This window comes from Psittacula echo (genome assembly GCF_963264785.1).
Source record: "Psittacula echo genome assembly, chromosome: 19".
Lineage (NCBI taxonomy): Eukaryota > Metazoa > Chordata > Aves > Psittaciformes > Psittacidae > Psittacula > Psittacula echo.
Genome location: NC_137755.1, coordinates 3,085,827 through 3,105,675, shown reverse-complemented (window position 1 = coordinate 3,105,675; position 19,849 = coordinate 3,085,827).

Genomic DNA, 19,849 nt, shown 5'->3' with positions numbered 1-19,849 from the left:
AACTGCCTTCCAAAACTGCCTCCCAGAACTGCCTCCTAAAATTGTCTCTAAAAACGGCCTCCCAAAATTCCTGCCCAAAAGTGCCATGCAAAAGTGCCTTCCAATAGTGCCTCAGAAAACTGGCTCTCAAAATTCCTCCCAAAAGTGCCTCCCAAAAGTGCCTCTCAAAAGTGCCTCCCAGAAGTGTCTCCCAGAACACCCTCCCAAAACAGCCTCCCAAAACGAACTCCCAAAACTGACTCCCAAAACTGCCACCCAAAACTGCCACCCAAAAAGGCCTACCAAACGTGCCTCCGAGAACTGGCTCCCAAAACGGCCTCCCAAAAGTGCCTCCCAAAACTACCTCCCAAAACTGCCTCCCAAAAGTGACTCCCAAAACTGACAGTGAAAATTGCCTCCCAAACGTGCCTCCGAGAACTGGCTCCCAGAACGGCCTCTCAGAAGTGCCTCCCAGAACTACCTCCCAGAACGGCCTCCCAAACGTGCCCCCGAGAACTGCCTCCGAAAACAGCCTCCCAAAACTGCCTCTCAAAACTGCCTCCCAACAGTGCCTCCAAAAAAAGCCTCCCAAAAGGGCCTACCAAAACTGCCTCCCAAAACTGCCTCCCAGAACTGCCTCCCAGAACTGCCTCCCAAAATAGCCTCCCAAAAGAGCCTCCCTAAAGTGCCTCCCAAAATTGCCTCCCAAAACTGCCACACAAACGTGCCTTCTAATAGTGTCTCTGAAAACTGGCTCTCAAAACTGCCTCCCAAAAGTGCTTCCCAAAACATCCTCCAAAGACTGCCTCCCAAAACAGCCTCCCAAAAGTGCCTCCAGAAAGTGCCTCCCAAAACTGACTCCCAAAAGTGCCTCCCAAACGTGCCTCCGAAAACTGGCTCCCAAAACGGCCTCCCAAAAAGGACTCCCAAAAGAACCTCCCAAAACTGCCACCCGAAAGTGCCTCCTGAAAGTGCCTCCCGAAAGTGCCTCTAAAAACTGCCTCCCGAAAGTGCCTCCCGAAAGTGCCTCCCAAAACTGCCTCCCAAAAGTGCCTCCCAAAACAACCTCCCAAAACTGCCTCCCAAAACAGCCTCCCAGAACGGCCTCCCAGAACGGCCTCCCAAAAGGCCCTCCCAGAACGGCCTCCCAAAACTGCCTCCCAAAAGAGCCTCCCTAAGAAGCCTCCCCAAAGTGCCTCCCGAAAGTACCTCCCCGAACGGCCTACCAGAAGGGCCTCCGAAAAGGGCCTCCCAGAAGGGCCTCCCAAAACAGCCTCCCAAAAGTGCCTCCCAAAAGTGCCTCACAAAAGTGCCTCACAAAAGTGCCTCCCTAAGGAGTCTCCGGAAAGTGCCTCCCAGAACGGCCTCCCAAAACGGCCTCCCAGAACAGCCTCCCAAAAGTGCCTCCGAGAACTGGCTCCCAAAAGTGCCTCCCAAAATTGCCTCCCAAAACTACCTCCCAAAACTGCCTCCCAAAGCTGCCTCCCAAAACAGCTTCCCAAAACGGCCTCCCTAAGGTGCCTCCCGAATGTGCCTCCAGAACGCCCTACCCAGAATGGCCTCCCAAAACTGCCTCCCAGAAGGGCCTCCCAAAAGGGCCTCCCAAAATAGCCTCCCAAAATAGCCTCCCAAAATGGCCTCCCAAAAGTGCCTTCGAAAAGGGCCCCGGAAACGGACCCCCGAAACAGCCACCAAAACGTCCTCCCAAAACTGCTTCCGAAAATGTCTCCCAACCTACCTCCCAAAAGTGCCTCCTAAACTGCCTCCCAAAAGTTCCTCCCAAAACGGCCTCCCAAAAGGGCCTCCGAAAAGAGCCTCCCTAAGGATCCTCCCCAAAGTGCCTCCTGAAGGTACCTCCCCGAACGGCCTCCCCGAACGGCCTCCCAAAACGGCCTCCCAAAAGGGCCTCCCAAAACGGCCTCCCAAAACTGCCTCCCAAAAGAGCCTCCATAAGAAGCCTCCCCAAAGTGCCTCCCGAAAGTACCTCCCCGAACGGCCTCCCAGAAGGGCCTCCCAGAACGGCCTCCCAAAACGGCCTCCCAAAAATGCCTCTCATAAGTGCCTCCCAAAAGTGCCTCTCAAAAGTGCCTCTCAAAAGTGACACCCAAAAGTGCCTCCCAAAAGTGCCTCCCAATTTTGCCTCACGAAAGTTCCTCCCATAACTGCCTTTCAAATGTGGCTCCCAAAACTGCCTCCCTAAGGTGTCTCCCAAAACTGCCTCCCGAAAATGCTTCCCAGAACGGCCTCCCAGAAGGGCCTCCCTGAACAGCCTCCCAAAACGGCCTCCCAAAAATGCCTCTCTTAAGTGCCTCCCAAAAGTGCCTCTCAAAAGTGCCTCTCAAAAGTGACACCCAAAAGTGCCTCCCAAAAGTGCCCCCCTAAAGTGCCCCCCAAAAGTGCCTCCCAAAAGTGCATCCAAAAGTGCCTCCCAATTTTGCCTCACGAAAGTTCCTCCCATAACTGCCTTTCAAATGTGGTTCCCAAAACTGCCTCCCTAAGGTGTCTCCCAAAACTGCCTCCCGAAAATGCTTCCCAGAACGGCCTCCCAGAACAGCCTCCCAGAACGGCCTTCCAAAACGGCCTCACAAACATGCCTCCGAAAACTGGCTCCCAAAAGTGCCTCCCAAACGTGCCTCCGAGAACTGGCTCTAAAAATGGCCTCCCAAAATTGCCTCCCATAACTACCTCCCAAAACTGCCTCCCAAAACTGCCTCCCAAAAGTGCCTCCCAAAACAGCCTTCCAACAGTGCCACCCAACAGTGCCTCCCAACAGTGCCTCCTAACAGTGCCTCCCAACAGTGCCTCCCAAAACTGCCTCCCAAAAGGGCCTCCGAAAAGGGCCTCCCAAAATGGTCTCCCAAAATGTCCTCTCAAAAGGGCCCCTTAAAAGGCCCCCCGAAACTGCCACCAAAACGTCCTCCCAAAACTGCCCCCCAAAAATGTCTCCCAAACTACCTCTCAAATTGCCGCCTAAACTGCCTCCCAAAAATTCCTCCCTAAGGTGCCTCGCAAAAGTACCTCCCAAAACTGCCACCCGAAAGCGCCTCCCGAAACTGCCACCCAAAAGTGCCTCCTGAAAGTGCCTCCAGAATGTGCCTCTAAAAACTGCCTCCCAAAACTGCCTCCCAAAACTGCCTTCCAAAACTGCCTCCCAGAACTGCATCCCAAAACTGCCTCCCAAAACTGCCTCCCAAAAGAGCCTCCCTAAGGTGCCTCCCGAAAGAGCCTCCCGAAAGTGCCTCACCGAACAGCATCTCAGAACAGCCTCCAAATGTGCCTACGAGAACTGGCTCCCAAAACGGCCTCCCAAAACGGACTCCCAAAACGGCCTCCCAGAACTGCCTCTCAGAACGGCCTCCCAAAACTTCCTCCCAACACTGCCTCCCAACAGCGCCTCCTAAAGGTGCCTCCGAAAACTGGCTCCCAAAAGGGCCTCCCAAAAGGGCCCCCGAAACGGCCCCCGAAACTGCCACCAAAACGACCTCCCAAAACTGCCCCCAAAAATGTCTCCCAAAATACCTCCTAAAAGTGCCTCCTAAACTGCCTCCCAAAAGTTCCTCCCAAAAGTGCCTCGCAAAAGTACCACCCAAAACTGCCACACGAAAGTACCTCCCGAAAGTGCCTCATAAAAGTGCCTCCCAAAAGTGCCTCTAAAAACTGCCTTCCAAAACTGCCTCCCAAAACTGCCAACCAAAACTGCCTCCCAAAACTGTCTCCCAAAACTGCCTCCCAAATCTGCCTCCCAGAACGGCCTCCCAGAGCTGCCTCCCAAAAGGCCTCCCAAAAGGGCCTCCCAAAAGGGCCTCCCAAAAGGGCCTCCCAGAAAGGCCTCCCAAAACTGCCTCCAAATAAAGAGCCTCCCTAAGGTGCCTCCCCAAAGTGCCTCCGGAATGTGCCTCTCCGAACGGCCTCCCGGAACGGCCTCCCAGAACGCACTCCCAGAACGGCCTCCCATATGTGCCTCCGAGAACTAGCCCCCAAAATGGCCTCCTAAAATTGCCTCCCAAAACTGCCTCCCAAAACTGCCTCCCAAAACGGCCTCCCAAAACAGCCTCCCAGAACGGCCTCCCAGAACGGCCTCCCAGAACAGCCTCCCAAAAATGCCTCTCATAAGTGCCTCTCAAAAGTGACTCTCAAAAGTGCCTCTCAAAAGTGACACCCAAATTTCCTCTCAAAAGTGCCTCTCAATAGTGCCTCCCAAAAGTGCCTCCCAAATTTGCCTCCCAAAACTGCCTCCCAAAACTGCCTAAAAAACTGCCTCCCAAAAGTGCTTCCCAAAAAGTGCCTCCCAAAAGTGCCTCCCAAAAGTGCCTCCCAGAACGGCCTCCCATAAGTACCTCCCATAAGTGCTTCCCAAAAGTGCCTCCCAAAAGTGCCTCCCAAAAGTGTCTCCCAAAAGTGCCTCCCAAAAGTGCCTCCCAAAATTGCCTCCCAAAAGGGCCTCACAATTTTGCCTCACAAAAGTGCCTCACAAAACTGCCTCCCAAAATTGCCTCCCAACAGTGCCTCCCATGTGCGTAGCCAGGGTCTGACGGCACTCCCAACAGTGCCTCCCAAAACTGCGCCGCGAAACGGCCTCCCGAAACTGCGTCCCGAAACGGCCTCCCAAAACTGCGTCCCGAAACTGCGTCCCAACACGGCCTCCCAAAAGCACCTCCCAAAAGGGCCTCCCAAAAGGGCCTCCCAAAAGTTCCTCCCAGAACGGCCTCCCAGAACGGCCTCCCAAAACTGCCTCCCAACACTGCCTCCCAACAGTGCCTCCTAACAGTGCCTCCCAAAAGCGCCTCCCAAAACTGCCTCCCAAAAGTGCCTCCCAGGGCGGCCTCCCAGAACGGCCTCTCAGAACGGCCCCCTAGAACGGCCTCCCAAAAATGACTCCCAAAAGTGCCTCCCAAAAGTGCCTCCCAAAACTGCCACCGAAAAGTGCCTCCTAAACGTGCCTCCGAGAACTAGCTCCCAATAGGGCCTCCCCGAACGGCACCCAGAACGGCCTCCCAGATCTGCATCCCAAAACAGCCTTCCAAAAGGCCTCCCAAAACAGCCTCCCAAAAGTGCCTCACGAAAGCACCATGCAAAAGTGCCTCCCAAAACTGCTCCCCAAAAGTTCCTGCCAAAAATGCCTCCCAAAAGTGCCTCCCAAAAGTGCCTCCCAAAAGTGCCTCCCAACAGTGCCTCCCAACAGTGCCTCCCAACAGTGCCTCCCAGCAGTGCCTACCAAAAGTGCCTCCCAACAGTGCCTCCCAAAACTGCGCCGCGAAACGGCCTCCCGAAACTGCGTCCCGAAACTGGCTTCCAAAAATGCGTCCTGAAACGGCCTCCCAAAACGGCGTCCCAAAACGGCCTCCCAAAACGGCCTGCCAAATGGGTCTCCAAACATGGCCTCCCAAAACAGCCACCCAAAATGGTCTCCCAAAACAGCCACTAAAGACTGCCTCCCAAAAGTGCCTCCAAAGACTGCCTCCCAAAAGGGCCTCCAAAAACTGCCTCCCGACAGTGCCTCCCAAAACTGGCTACCAAAACTGGCTCCAAAAACTGCCTCCAAAAACTGCCTCCCAAAACTGCCTCCCAAAACTGCCTCCCAAAACTGCCTCCCAAATAGCCACGCAAAAGCGCCTCCCACAACAGCCTCCCAAAAGGGCCTCAACAAACTGCCTCCCAAAACTGCCTCCCAAAACTGCCTCCCAAAACTGCCTCCCAAAAGAGCCTCCCAACAGGGCCTCCCAACAGGGCCTCCCAAAAATGCCTCCCAACAGGGCCTCCCAAAAGGGCCTCCCAACACTGCCTCCCAACACTGCCTCCCAACACTGCCTCCCAACACTGCCTCCAGAAAGTGCCTCCCAACAGGGCCTCCAAAAACTGCCTCTCAAAACTGCCTCCAAAAACTTCCTCCCGAAACGGCCTCTGAAAACTGGCTCTCAAAACTGCCTCCCAAAAGGGCCTCCCAACAGGGCCTCCCAACAGGGCCTCCCAACAAGGCATCCCAACAGGGCCTCCCAACAGGGCCTCCCGAAACGGCCTCCCGAAACGGCCTCCCAAAAGCGCCTCCCAAAAGGGCCTCCCAAAAGGGCCTCCCAACCGGGCCTCCCAAAAGGAACTGTCAAAAGGGACTGTCAAAAGGGACTGTCAAAAGTGCCTCCCGAAAGGGACTGTCAAAAGTGCCTCCTGAAAGGGACTGTCAAAAGTGCCTCCTGAAAGGGACTGTCAAAAGTGCCTCCCAAAAGGGACTGTCAAAAGTGCCTCCCGAAAGTGCCTCCCGAAAGTGCCTCTCGAAAGTGCCTCCCGAAAGTGCTTCCAGAAACGGCCTCCCGAAATGGCCTCCCGAAACGGCCTCCCGAATGTGCCCCCAAATGTGCCCCCCAAATGTGCCCCCCAAATGGGCCTCCCAACAGGGCCTCCCAACACTGCCTCCAGAAAGTGTTCCCCAAAACGGCCTCCCAGATGTGCCTGCCAAAACGGCCTCCCAAATGTGCCTCCCAAAATGGCCTCCCAAAAGGGCCTCCCAAGAAGGCCTCCCAAAAGTGCCTCGGAAAACTGCCTCCCAAAACTGCCTCCCAAAACTGCCTCCCAAAAGAGCCTCCCAACAGGGCCTCCCAACAGGGCCTCCCAAAAATGCCTCCCAACAGGGCCTCCCAAAAGGGCCTCCCAACACTGCCTCCCAACACTGCCTCCCAACACTGCCTCCCAACACTGCCTCCAGAAAGTGCCTCCCAACAGGGCCTCCAAAAACTGCCTCTCAAAACTGCCTCCAAAAACTTCCTCCCGAAACGGCCTCTGAAAACTGGCTCTCAAAACTGCCTCCCAAAAGGGCCTCCCAACAGGGCCTCCCAACAGGGCCTCCCAACAAGGCATCCCAACAGGGCCTCCCAACAGGGCCTCCCGAAACGGCCTCCCGAAACGGCCTCCCAAAAGCGCCTCCCAAAAGGGCCTCCCAAAAGGGCCTCCCAACCGGGCCTCCCAAAAGGAACTGTCAAAAGGGACTGTCAAAAGGGACTGTCAAAAGTGCCTCCCGAAAGGGACTGTCAAAAGTGCCTCCTGAAAGGGACTGTCAAAAGTGCCTCCCAAAAGGGACTGTCAAAAGTGCCTCCCGAAAGTGCCTCCCGAAAGTGCCTCTCGAAAGTGCCTCCCGAAAGTGCTTCCAGAAACGGCCTCCCGAAATGGCCTCCCGAAACGGCCTCCCGAATGTGCCCCCAAATGTGCCCCCCAAATGTGCCCCCCAAATGGGCCTCCCAACAGGGCCTCCCAACACTGCCTCCAGAAAGTGTTCCCCAAAACGGCCTCCCAAATGTGCCTGCCAAAACGGCCTCCCAAATGTGCCTCCCAAAATGGCCTCCCAAAAGGGCCTCCCAAGAAGGCCTCCCAAAAGTGCCTCGGAAAACTGGCTCCCAAAACGGCCTCCCAAAACGGCCTCCTGAATGTGACTCCCGAATGTGCCTCCCGAATGTGCCTCCCGAATGTGCATCCCGAAACTGCCTCCCAATTGTGCCTCCCAAAAGGGCCTCCCAACAGGGCCTCCCAAATCTGGCTCCCAAAACTGGCTCCCAAAACTGGCTCCCAAAACTGGCTCCCAAATCTGGCTCCCAAATAGCCACGCAAAAGTGCCTCTCACAACAGCCTCCCAAAAGGGCCTCCACAAACTGGCTCTCAAAACTGCCTCCCAAAAGGGCCTCCCAACAGGGCCTCGGAAAACTGGTTCCCAAAACTGCCCCCCCACACTGCCCCCCCACACTGCCCCCAAAAACTGCCTCCCGAAAGTGCCTCCCAACAGGGCCTCCAAAAACTGCCTCTCAAAACTGCCTCCAAAAACTTCCTCCCGAAACGGCCTCTGAAAACTGGCTCTCAAAACTGCCTCCCAAAAGGGCCTCCCAACAGGGCCTCCCGAAACGGCCTCCCGAAACGGCCTCCCGAAAGCGCCTCCCAAAAGGGCCTCCCAAAAGGACATCCCAAAACTGCCTCCCAAGACTGCCTCCCAAGACTGCCTCCCAAGACTGCCTCCCAAATCTGGCTCCCAAATAGCCACGCAAAAGTGCCTCTCACAACGGCCTCCCAAAAGGGCCTCCACAAACTGCCTCCCAAAACTGCCTCCCAAAACTGTCTCCCAACACTGCCTCCCAACACTGCCTCCCAACACTGCCTCCCAACACTGCCTCCAAACACTGCCTCCCAGCACTGCCTCCCAACACTGCCTTCAGAAAGTGTTCCCCGAAAGTGCCTCCTACAATGGCCTCCCACAATGGCCTCCCACAAGGGCCTCCCAAAAGGGCCTCCCAAAAGGGCCTCCCAAAAGGGCGTCGGAAAACTGGCTCCCGAAACTGCCACCGAAACGGCCTCCCAAATGGGCCTCTAAAGACTGCCTCCCAAAAGTGCCTTCAAAGACTGCCTCCCAAAAGGGCCTCCAAAGACTGCCTCCCAAAAGGGCCTCCAAAGACTGCCTCCCAAAACGGCCTCCAAAGACTGCCTCCCAAAACGGCCTCCAAAGACTGCCTCCCAAAAGGGCCTCCCGACAGTGCCTCCGAAAACTGGCTCCCAAATCTGGCTCCCAAAACTGCCTCCCAAAACTGCCTCCCAAAACTGCCTCCCAAAAAGGCCTCCCGACAGTGCCTCCGAAAACTGGCTCCCAAATCTGGCTCCCAAAATTGCCTCCCAAAACTGGCTCCCAAAACTGCCTCCCAAAACTGCCTCCCAAAAGGGCCTCCCGACAGTGCCTCCGAAAACTGGCTCCCAAATCTGGCTCCCAAAACTGCCTCCCAAATAGCCACACAAAAGTGCCTCTCACAACGGCCTCCCAAAACGGCCTCCACAAACTGCCCCCCAAAACTGCCCCCCAACACTGTCCCCCCACACTGCCCCCCCACACTGCCTCCAAAAACTGCCTCCAAAAACGGCCTCCCAAAACGGCATCCCAAAACGGCCTCCCAAATAGCCACGCAAAAGTGCCTCTCACAACGGCCTCCCAAAAGGGCCTCCACAAACTGCCTCCCAACACTGCCTCCCAACACTGCCTCCCGAAAGTGTCCCCCGAAAGTGCCTCCCACAACGGCCTCCCAAAAGGGCCTCTGTGGAGACATGGTTAGCAAGCAAAGGTCATGTTCCCATGTCTGAGCTTAATTAAGCACAGATTCTGTGAAAGTGAGAAAAAACACCAGTTGTGTACAGTTACCAGCAGTGGAAAAACCCTGGCCGTTAACCAATAGAGATAGAAGGCCAGCTGGCCTACCTTGTAGCTAAAAATTGTCTGTGAACTAGGAGCAGAGACCTTGAGAGAAGGATGTGTATATGAGCAGGGAAAATCACCGAGATGCACCTGGAATGTACCCAATGCCGTATATGCCAACCAATCACTACGGGAAGCTGTGTGTACGTGGCAGTTTGACACTATATATACCCATTATTTGAGCACAATAAACGGATCACTTTTATCAATCATATTGATTGTGCATGTGTTCCCTCCGTGCGCGACGACATATTGGCGCCCCGAACAGCGACCAACAGAGGAACCCGGGTACCCGTAGTGGCTGGGAGAATTGCGCACGGAGTGGGAAAGCACCGGAGAAGCAGCATCCGGAGGGCTGAAAGAAGAAAAAATGCTCAGTTTTGCTGGTCGAAGATGCTGGGCAGAGAATGGGCAGTGAAAGAAGAAAAAAGAGGCCAATCCTGAAAGAGAAGAGGAGCCTAAGAAAAAAGAGGCCAATCCTGAAAGAGAAGAGGAGCCTATGATAAAAAAAAAAAAAAGGAATCGGACTACTAAGTAGTCCTAAGGTAAAGCCCGGAGAAGAGACAGAGGTCAATCCTGAAAGAGAATAGGAGCCTCTGAGCCTGGAGGACGAAGAGGGAGCCTCCGCCGCCCGCTGAGTTGGCCTGCTTGCTGGTGAGCTGCATTGGCACCAAAACTTAAAAAAGAGAGAGTAGTGAAAAATGGAAAGACAAGCGGCCTTTGATTTATTTAAGTGCTTCTTAGAGAAGCGGGATCTAGGAAAAGGGCTTACTGCCCTCTTTGATTATGGAAGGAGATGTGGGGTGCTATTGAGAAAGTTATCTCCAGGAGAGGAGCTGCTGGAGCGCTGCGAGTGGAGGAGCCGTGGGTGCAAACCTTTGCGCGGGAGCTGCGGAGGAAGGTGCCCCGGGAGGTGCGGCCGGAGCTCTCAGGCCGCGCGGCCGAGCGGGCAGTGCTGGAGCTGCAGCGCAACTGCCAGAAACCGCGGCAACGGCAACAGCAACAACGGCAGCTGCAGGAAAACGCGAAGTGGAGCGTTGTGAGCCCTGGTAACACTCCCCCTTGTGCGACAGGGTGAGGGACAGGGGTGTTCCCCACAACGAGCGACAACAACCCTCAAAGCCTACCCTGGGGGAATCCTCCCTGCTGATGACAAATTGGCCCCTAAAATACAAAAAGAAAAAAAAAGAAAAAAAGAGTGCCCTTATAGCCTTTTGAACATGTTGTATAAGTAATGTGGCAGGCTGTGGACTTGAAACCCCATATACAACTTGTTTGATAGTCTCTTTTTTATCCACAAGTACTAGAAGTTGGCAAATATATATCCATGTATATTTATGTTTCTATTAGCCCTTGGAGACTTTTTAAGGATATTGCTGACCACTTCTTCCCATGTAGGCTGGCCACCTGCATCGGAACGAGTGTGCATTTTGGTCAGTGTAAAAGCCCAAGGCTCATGCAATGTGGGGAGGCAGAGCCTCTGCGGGGACACCCGCTAAAGTTGAGCCTGCAACCTCACACTGCAATGATGCTGCTTGGAGCTGATTTTTGATTGTCTTCACAGGGTCCTTACACCACGTTCCGTATGAGGGACCATGTAGTGGGAGTAATGATTGTCTAGGCTTTGTGTTTTGAATATTGTAGTTGTATGGAGTGTGTTTGTGGGATCCCATGTGTGTGTGTGTGTGTGTGTGTGTGTGTGTGTGTGTTGAGGACAGACAGTGTTCTGTGTATTTTTTGTTGCTGGGTTTGTGTAAAAGTTTTAATGGGTAACAGATTAACATTTTGGACAAGAAAGGGTTAATGCAAAAGTGTGGTTGCTGGCAGGTATTTATGGCTGCTGCTAAGCAGGCAGGCAGCTGTAGCTTCACATTCTTTTCCCATCAGAATGCCTTTGAATCACTCTAACCCAGCTCCTTCTCAGGAGCTGAGAGGGGGTATGTTTGTATCCTCCTACCTAAAGATCCATGGTGGCTATCTGCAAAGTTTGTTAACCGTTACCATAAGCTGGACAGACAAGTGGAGAAACCTGATACCTCAGCTATAGGAGCTGACAGTAAATACCCCGAGCAGAATGAGATAGAGGAAGAGAAAAATAAATGATTGCAGGACATCACTTGGGGGTAACTGAAAAGTAACAACTTGAATATGTGTGCTTGTAACGTAGCTATTATTAGAGGCTGTGATTTTGTGTATAAAACCACCTGTATTTACTAGCCAGTTACTAATGAGAAACTATACCTTGTGTTGTGTGGATTTGTTACTTGTAAAAGAGATGTTAGAGCATGCAAATTTGCAGCAGCTACTAGAAAATGCTAAGACAAAAACTAGAAAGATTGTAATACAACGATAGTGTAGAGGGTGAAAAAAAAAAAAAAAAAAAAAAAAAAAAGCTGTCTTCAACATGCTGCACAAGAAGCTGCACCAGTAGACCTGGACGAGAGCCTGAACATTTGGACTCTTATCAACCACAAACCTTGAAAGAAGTGGAAGGGACAAGTTGGGAAGAACCGGAGAAAGAACATCGGGTGGAACCGAAGAGAGAACAGCAAGATAATTTCTGAGGACTGTAAATTTGGAAACAGGAGGATGCTTAAGACATGATAAAGAATGTGTAGTCAAGGGGAAGTGAAAGTTTCAATATAATGAGTAGTGATGGCAAAGAACTATGTTTAGAAATAATTGGTCAAGCAAAAGTGCGTGGACAGTAATGTGATTGGCTGAGAAAGTGCGTGATCAATAAGATTGTTTCCTGATGGAAAAGTACCAAAGGAACTAACCCACTACTAACCGCTAGGCAGAATACTATAAAAGCCTGTAAGCTCACTCAATAATGGATTTTGTTTGTAGCCAGAAACGGAGTCTGTGCCTTAGTTGCCACAGGATTGGGCCTGGCAGGGGGTGCCGTCCCGTATAAAGTCCCATATAATTGCCCATGTACAGTAGGTATCTTAGGCATGTTTATCCCTAATAGCACTATGATAATATACAAAAGAGGATTGTGTTCTTGAAGATCAAAGCATGCTTTTCATTTGAGCTGTGATGACAAAGTAAATTTTTGGAACCTGGGTGAAATAATAGCTGCCTCATTTTTAGCTCCCAAAGTAGCTAGAGCTCAAGCTTTAGCAACATTAAATAAACTAGGTTGTTGGCTTGCAAGACAGACAAATGCTACTTCACTTGCTATAAGCGGACTTTTAACTGATGTTGATAGTATTTGTCATGCCACCTTACAGAATAGAGCAGCAATAGATTTTTTGTTGCTGGCACAAGGACATGGTTGCGCAGAGTTTGAAGGAATGTGCTGTGTGAATTTGTCAGATCATTCGGAGTCAATTTATAAAAGTATACAACAATTAAGAGAAGGGGTCAAGCGACTAATGAAAGATGATGGGATGGACTGGCTGACAAAACTCTTTAAAAGATGGGGAATTTCTGGATGGCTTAAAGATTTGCTTATACAAGGTGCAACTATATTATGTACGGTAGTCTTATTCATATTAATAGCAAGTTGTATGCTGCGATGTGTGATATCAATGCTTAAGAAAAGTGTAGCGTCCATTTGGCTTGCTCAAAAAGAAAAAGGGGGAATTGTGGAGACATGGTTAGCAAGCAAAGGTCATGTTCCCATGTCTGAGCTTAATTAAGCACAGATTCTGTGAAAGTGAGAAAAAACACCAGTTGTGTACAGTTACCAGCAGTGGAAAAACCCTGGCCGTTAACCAATAGAGATAGAAGGCCAGCTGGCCTACCTTGTAGCTAAAAATTGTCTGTGAACTAGGAGCAGAGATCTTGAGAGAAGGATGTGTATATGAGCAGGGAAAATCACCGAGATGCACCTAGAATGTACCCAATGCCGTATATGCCAACCAATCACTACGGGAAGCTGTGTGTACGTGGCAGTTTGACACTATATATACCCATTATTTGAGCACAATAAATGGATCACTTTTATCAATCATATTGATCGTGCATGTGTTCCCTCCGTGCGGGACGACATAGGGATGGCTCTGATACGCGCATAAGTAAAGTAGGTATGCCTTTATTCAGCTGAGACGCATGGGGGATCGTCCTCCAAAAGCATGCGCAACCCAGTGTTGTTTTCCCTCTATATTTATTCTCTAAAGGTATACATATTAATCAGGTTACACAACACGCCTATACCTATTAATGGTCTATCTCTGCTTCATATTGTAATGAGGGAAAAAAGTTCTTTGCGCTTGCGCAGTGCCTCCTGGTTGTCGTGGGCGAGGGTCTCAAGACGCAGTAAATGAGGCTTCCTCGGGTCTGAACTTTTCACCTCTAGTCGTCACGCATGCTCCCTTGGTCCCTTGGTCTTGGTCCAAGCTCAGAGGCTGGTTTCAGCCGGCTTAGGGGTCCAAGGAGCAGGAACCGAGTCACAGTTCCTTTGCTTTTATCAGTAGCCTTGCATCCTTCCAACCTGCCTTGGCAAGCACAGTAAATATTAAGCAAGCAGTGTACATTGTTTAGCAAATAGCTGTAGCCCCTAATAAATCATGGTAAGGCATGGTAGGCATTAAGCAAGCAATGTACTCTAAGCAATACCCCCCTGTACAACTCCCCTGTACAATAGTCCATATCAGCTCCATCCCTTCAAGTGCTTCCTTTTATTTCAATCTGCATGGAAAACAAACCAGATTCCTATGTTCCCTACACTGTGCACTATTAACTGTGAGCGCAAATCCCATCGGCCCCACAAATCCCACGCGGTCCCACGGCCATTGCATCACAATGACCATGGTGACTGGGGACCACAGTGGTGGCTGATTCTGGAACTCCCCGTGTTCATGTTTGCGCGGCCACAGAACCCCATGAAACCCTTCAGTGGAGGCACCGGGAGACCACAGCTGCCCCATGGAACACAAGCTACCAGTGGAGGAGGCAAGAGCAGCTCCTCTGGTGGTTCCCGTCTTGGTGTCTCAGAGCCGGTGACGCCTGTGGACACAGGAGCGTGGAACGAGGTGGGTGGCAATGGCGATCTTGGGGTGCTTTAGGAGTTGCCAAGAACACCTCAAGTGACTTCCCCAGAGTGGCTGCTTTGGACTCCGTGTGCGAGTTCTGCTGGCTGAGCCGGCAGCAGAGCGCTGCGGCTGCTGAGGGGAGATCCTGGGATCTGCCCTCATTTCTTGTGTGGTGAAGGGCCTGTGGGGATGGGACAAGGGGGAAGGGCTTTAACCTGACAGAGAGGCGAGATTGAGATGAGATCTTAGGAAGTTGTTCCCTGTGAGGGTGGTGGGACACTGGCACAGGATGGGTGATGGGATAGAAATAGTTAATAAAATGGATCCAGGCGTTATCACCCTGGTCCAGCTTAAGGCTTGGGAACAGTAAAGAAAACACCAGGTGCTATTGCCCTGGTCGGGCTTAAGCCTTGGGAACAGTCAAGAGAACAATGAAGTGCTAAGATCACTTAGCAAAATGAAGGGGGCGTTTTGCAAGCTAAAGCAGGGTGTGTATCTCAGAAACAGACCAAACAATGTAAATATTTGTAACCCTTAGTAGTTTCTCCCTGAATCGGGATGATACGGAAGTAACAGAGTGCAAAGTTACTGCTTAGCAGTTAGTAGACTATGAAAGGGATGGGAGACGCAAAATAAATGTCTTCAGATTTCACCAGAACTGGAGTTCATCTTTGGTACGATACAGCACAGGGTGCCCAGAGGAGCTGTGTCTGCCCCATGGCTGGTCGTGTTCAAAGCCAGGTTGAACACAGGGGCTTGAAGCAACCTGCTCTAGTGGAAGGTGTCCCTGCCCATGGCTGGGGTTGAAGATGGATGAGCTCTAAGGTGTGAGGATGGAAGGCACAGAGCCCGCTACAAGCTGGATCGTTTACTACAAGGATTACATGATATTTGTATGCTTCCAAGCAATTAGCTAAGCACATCTGTGTCTGCCTTGCGGTTACATTTATGACTTTGGGCAAAAGGTCTATCTGATTTTTCTCATCAACATCCTCTATCCAGTTCCGACATCCTTATTCCTTGCCAGTTCCAACATCTTCCAAGTACCAGTCAGGGACGGGTCACTCCTAATTGCCTGCTGTAGTTCTTCCTTCCCATGGTCTCTGACAGTTTTGATACATTCCAACCCCCACACTAAGGCCCCTCCCAACCCAAACTGGGTGGCAGCCCATGATGCTGGCACGCAGTGCTGTGGGCTCGCTGGCAGGTGATTGCTGGGCCTGGCTCTTGCCCTGGCTTTTTGGCCATTGCAGTGAATGCTGCATGCGAGGAGGGATGTGGGAAGAGGCTCTGTGCTGGCTGAGGTGGCATGGTCATGCTGGGACCTGCACCCAGGAACCCTGTGGGTAGGGACTGGGGCTTTGTCACTGCTGTCATTGCAAGCATCCAAGGAGGTTGTGTTGTTCTCCGCTCCCTTCCCACTTCTGCCTAGGTCACCTCATGTCTGCAGCCCAGCAGTGCTGCCTGTAGCACCCCCAAAAGTGAACCTCACCCCACCATCACCATGGGTCCCGCCAAATGAAACTGGGGACCCAAAATCCTGGAGTGGTTCGACCCCCACCCCAACTGGAGATGCCCCAAAAAAGCTGTTGCCCCCCCCAAAGACACCAGCCCCAAAATGCTCCTTGTTGCCCCCAAACCACACACCATGGGGCACACCCAACCCCTACCTGCTCCGGTATCAGGGAACTGCGGGGGGGGGGAGGGGGGCGCAACCCTAGAGTGGGGGGGTGCCTAATTTGGGGTGTCCCCCCCAAAAGAGCCCCAGGCAGGAGGTCGAGTGGGGGATGAGCTGGAGCACCTGCAGCAGGGACTGGGAGCCCTGGGATATTGAAACCCCAGCAGGATCTGGGGCCATAGAGCTTACGTTGATCTGTAATGGTGCAAACTGGTCCATACTGCTCCATACCGAGATGTGTAAGTTTGAGGCCAACACCAAGTTGGGTGGGAGGGTTGAGCTGCTGGTTTCTACTTGGTTTCTGACATGGCTCAGGTGGAACTTTGACATCATGCAGTGCTTCCCACACTGCTGTTGCTGCTTCCTCTGCCTCTGCAGTCAATTGTTAATCATCTTCTTCAACCAGGTTCCTGACTTGCCAAACTGGTGAGTTCCATAGGGAGTGAGTTCTGGAAATGATCTTTTGCTTTTCCAAATCAGCTGTGACTTCAGAGATCCCCTTTTGTGCTGTTGCAGACACTGGGGATTGTGGTACAAGGGTAATCTTTGAATCCCACCTCCTGTGGGTTTGTGGAGAGCATGGGAGGGAGCTGAGTCCCCTTCCAGCCCCATGGCTACAATCCCAGGATAAGATGCCTCACCTAACCAGGCTGAATCCCTTCCTTCAGCGGGGGTAAAGGAGATCCCAGCCTGTCCTGGCCTGCCTGTCCTGTCTGATGATGGGACAAGAAACAAGCTGCCCACAGAAGTGCTTGTGTCACCATCCCTGGAGGTGTATAAAAGACCTCTCAGGTATATAAAAAGACCTTTTATATACATGGATGTGGATGATTTTCTGGCAAAGAACGGCCACATACTCAGATCAGCAAGTGCCTACGTGGAGTTCGACATGAACCAAGGAACAGCAAAAGGTGAAGGAGGATGGGAGTGAGGCACTGGGAGTAAGAATACCAGCAAGATAAGAAGGAGCTGGAATTTACTGAGTTGCTAAATTGAGGACTGTTGGAAAACTTTGAAGGTCAGGTTCTCACACCTGTGCTAACCAATTCTATGTTAGTTGTTAAGGGCTTCGCAGATATGTATCCAATCACAATGTGCCAAGTTAGTGCAAACAACTTTAAGAAATAGTATATAAAGGGTTAGTTTTCTATAATAAATGGCTTTTGTCTGATCACATTGATCACCGACTGAGTCCATTCTGCGACACATGGTGCCTGAACAGGCTTTTTCACACTGAAAACGAAGAACGCGGTGCCGCAGGGAAGTCGATCCGGTAGGACCGGGATTCATCTGGCAGGACTGGGATCCGGCAGGACCGGAACAGAATGGAGCCTTTGAGCCCGGGAGGCAGAAGCCTCGGAACGGAATGGAGCCTTTGAGCCCAGGAGACACTACAGTGGAATTCAGGTGAGCAGCCGAGTGTTCAGAAAGGGATTAAAATGGGGATTCAATTGAGTAAAGAAGCAGCAATATTTAAGCTCTTCCAGCATATCCTCTTTACGAGAGGGATAGAGTATGATGACTCTATGTTAAAGAGGTTGTTGCTCTGGAGTAAAGAGAAAAACTTAATCCAGGGTGTTGGCGAAGCCTTTGAGCTTGGGACTTGGGAAAAGATCGGGGCACGCTTGTGGGACGAAATTACCCTTGGGTCTAAAGAAGCAAAATCTCTAGCTACCCTGTGGCGCTTACTAAAAGAAACCATATCTGTGGGTAGCCAGGGTCTGACGGTCGGAAGATATCGCGCTGTACGGAAAGATAGGGCCCCTCTCCTAATAGCCAATAACACTTAGTTTATGAGGTAAGCAGACGGAAGTGACGTTGTAAATCAAAGCTATATAACGCCGTGCCATTAAGCAATAAAACGCCATTTGCCATCTACCAAATTGGTGTCAGTGAGCTGATGGCCCGAGCGGCCTGGGGTTGGTCGCCGTGCCGTTCCTGAACCAGGTTGCTACGCCTATTCGAAGGCAACAAGTGGTGCCGAAACCCGGGAAATCGCCTGGACGGATGAACGGCGGCCGGAGCTGCAAATCCAGCCCGGCGGGGAGGACGCTCCCGGACCCACAAGGAGGATGGAATCCGTTGTGAAGGTCATATCCAAAATGCATAGGCAATGGGGTACTGATTGTAAGCCCAAAGATTTTACTCTCACAGTTGCGAGGCTTTTGGGGAAGGTTATACATGCCCTGCGGAAAGCCATATGCAAGCAGGAAACCTGGAAGGCGGCGAAATCCTGCCTGCGAGACACCCCAAGACTGGGGGTCGGGGCGGCCACGCGGACTCTGCACCCCCCCGACGGTCCCGGCTCTCCTAAGCCTGTGCTATCTCAGGAAGGCGACGCACCTCCCCATCTTCCGAACCCCGATCTGTTTCCGGATAAACGGAAACCACCAGAGTCCGTTTGGGGTGGGGAGGCTGGAATTGCTGCGGGGAATGCGGAGCCCCGAGAAGGCTGGGTCGAGCTATCGCTCTATGCGCCTCAAGATGGCGCTGAGCAAAAAGACGGAGGGCGGGACGAACCAAGGGGGAGGAGCGGACCAGGAAGGAGGGGCGGGCAAAAGGGGGAGGAACGGCCCGCCCATAAGGGGAAGGAACAGCCCGCCCACAAAAGAAGCGGGCGGGGCCGGAGCCCGGCAAGGGGAAACCGGACACCGGATACAACCGGTCAGTCGAGTTCTGAGTCTGAATCAGACACTGGCTGGGGATCAGACAATAGTTGGGATGAGCGGCTCACAACTGGTCCAAATTTAGAGCGGCCAGGAACGGAGATAAACAGAATTAAGGGCCAAAATATCCCCATCCAAATTAAAAAGGAATCACAGGAGGAGGAGGTCCCTCTCACGGACTGGAGAAAAATAATGATTGAGTGTGCCAACTGAACCCCATCAACCGTGTTAGCGTTTCCGGTCCGAGTGACGGATGGGGGACAGAGGGTCCACTCGCCAAGAAACCCTAAGGATATACAAGCAATTGTTAAAGCAATCGCAGACAAAGGCCTTAATTCTGCAATGGTCTCTACCCTTATAGATGGTGTCTTTGGGGCAGACGATATGCTCCCATTCGATATAAAACAAACTTGTAGATTGATTTTTGATGGAGCGGGAATGATCGTTTTCAAACAGGAATGGGAGGATAACTGTGCAAGACAGTTAGCCCAAGCAGCTGGGGCAGATCATCCACTACATGGCTCCAGTCTGCAGCGGCTGATGGGCACAGACCCAACAATGATTACCCCCCAGGCACAGGCCCAGGGCCTGCGGGCTCACGAGGTAATGACAACCACCCGCGCAGCTAGAGAAGCCATTCGCACAGCTTCTAGAGTTGTTGCTAAGCCATTGCCATGGGCCACAATAAAGCAAAATGAAAGCGAAAGCTTTACGCAGTTTGTGGATCGTCTCCAGGCTGTGGTCGTCTCTTCGAACCTGCCTGTGGAAGCGAAGGGCCCGGTCGTAGCAGAATGTTTACACCAACAGTGTAATTCGATAACCAAAGAGATTCTGTGATCACTCCCGGTGGGGTTGAGTATCACAGACATGATCAAGCACGTCGCAAAGGAAGAGCATTTAGTCCCAATTCAGGTGGCTGTTCGCACTGCAGTCACCAATATGATGATATGTTTTAAATGCGGCCAGACAGGCCACGTTGTCACTAATTGCCCATTGCCCCCCCCGCGCCAGAACAGGCCCAGAGGACCGTGTTGGGTCTGTGGAAAGAAAGGACATTTTGCTAAGGACTGTAGATCCAAACAGAGAAACAGGAAGGGGAGGGGACACCTGGGCCACACACAGCCCTCTCCCACTTGGAATGTGAGGCGGCCCAACTATGCCAACCCCGGATGGGGCGAAGCGCTTCCGAACCCGCTATCCCCTCGAGAAGCGACCAACTTCATGGTCCAACCAACGATCCAGCCGAATCAGTCCCTACCTCGGGGACAACAAGGACCACCTCCTGGGGGCGAGACCCCAGGGTGGCCCTGGCAGTAAAGTGTGATAACCCTCC